At 34.6% G+C, this 1,832-nt stretch overlaps 1 protein-coding gene across 1 annotated transcript in view; it reads left to right on the top strand.

Moving 5' to 3' along the window:
- The first annotated feature begins 540 nt into the window (after positions 1–540).
- lmnl3 (lamin L3) overlaps positions 541–1,832 on the top strand; it is an 18,889-nt gene continuing 17,597 nt past the window's right edge. Inside the window, exon 1 of the transcript XR_014199895.1 lies at positions 541–934. The gene's annotated coding sequence lies outside the window, so the exon portion shown is untranslated. The remainder of the gene's footprint in view (positions 935–1,832) is intronic.

Below are 1,832 nucleotides of genomic sequence, written 5' to 3'. Positions count from 1 at the left end.
TAATATAAAAATATTGACTTCCAGTCATATATTGTATTTGTATACGATCAAATAAATAAATAATGCAAATATAGCCTACAAGTAGTTTAAGGAGACTGGCTCGTTGCCATTATTTGTTTAAGCAAATGTACAGATTGGCGGATATCCACCATAATTAGTGGAGGTGAAGCTCATCGGGAATTTGATTATTAAACACGTGACTTGTGTTTTTTACATTAGAAAATAGCACTTAGCGACCAAGGTCTGTATTCAAAGTTTTATATGATATAACTAAAAGTTTCTCTATGATGAACATTTTCGAAACTTTATTTGAAAGTATGTTTTATGAAACGTTTCAGAATGTATCAGTGTCATGTATAGGCCTACCTTTTAAGTCATTACGATTTAATAAACTTCTGTCAGAATTCCCCCGCGCTTTCTTGTTAGATATCCGCTGTCAAACAATATTTAATCAAAATGTCACTGTCGTTATTCATTATGTTATTTTGATGAGTTTTTAAAAGTCATTAATACAGTTTACCTCAGAGAAACGTTAAGGCGCCAATGAAAACCGCGCTTTCTTGTCAGAATATTATATCAAACGACGTCATTTTCTCAGAGTATCTGTCTCGTTATTTTGATTACTTTTTAAAAATCAATAATACAGTTTATTAACCTCAGAAAATCCTGTCAGATGTGACTAAAAAAGTGCGCCACGGAAAACCGCGTTGTTATCAGAATATCTGCTGTTAAACGATATTCTCACCGAGTATATCACTGTGTCGTTACTGTCATATTTAACATTTATTAATATAATTTGCTTTGAAGTAAGAAGTGCCTTATATTTTGAACAACAAATTGTTTGTTTTCTCAGCCAGCACCGCAGATGGCGCTAATATCCCGCGAGAACAAAAACACTGACGAGAGGAAGAAGAACTCACAGTTTTAGCAGCCGGTGAGTGTTTAATGTGCTTTTTACATCAATTATGTTATTTATTTATTTGTTTTTCTCCATTTGGTGTTTTAATGACTACTTTCCCCACTGTTTTGAGCCGAACTCTGTAAAATACTCATTGTTCAGGAATCTGATAATGTTTAATTTCTGAGATATTCAATGTAAATATGATTATGAACGATATTATATGATCTGTTGTAAATATAATACCTTATAATATTATTTAGAAACATTTTAACACAATTTTGTAATCTTTTGATGAATCTGTAATCAACGAGATAAATGTACATGTCAATATTTTTTTTTTTTAGAAGATGGGCAACAATTTACTATTGTTCAATTTCTAGAATTAGGCTTCTATGACAAAATTTTACAATACAGTCTCATTTGCTAACATAAACTAAAAATGAGCGATGTAAAATAAAAATCAAAGCATTTATTAATTAGCCTATTAATTAGTAAAAGTCTAGTTTGCTAACAGTGCATTAACAAGTGTTAACGAATACAACCTTTGATTTGAATAATGTATCAGTAAATGTTGACATTTTTATTAATAAATGCTTTAGAAGTATTGTTAGTTCATGTATATATATAAAGAAACCTTTTTGTAAAGGCCTCACTCTCTCTCCTCCCCCATCATGAGTCGACACGCCCCCTACTGCTGATTGGCTCACTCTCTCTCCTCCCCCATCATGAGTAGACACGCCCCCTACTGCTGATTGGCTCATTCTCTCTCCTCCGCCATCATGAGTCGACACGCCCCCTACTGCTGATTGGCTCACTCTCTCTCCTCCCCCATCATGAGTCGACACGCCCCCCTACTGCTGATTGGCTCACTCTCTCTCCTCCCCCATCATGAGGCGACACGCCCCCGACTGCTGATTGGCTCACTCTCTCT

The sequence above is a fragment of the Leuciscus leuciscus genome, assembly GCF_965113295.1.
Source record: "Leuciscus leuciscus genome assembly, chromosome: 18".
NCBI classification, from domain to species: domain Eukaryota; kingdom Metazoa; phylum Chordata; class Actinopteri; order Cypriniformes; family Leuciscidae; genus Leuciscus; species Leuciscus leuciscus.
This window is presented reverse-complemented; position numbering and strand designations above follow the sequence as displayed.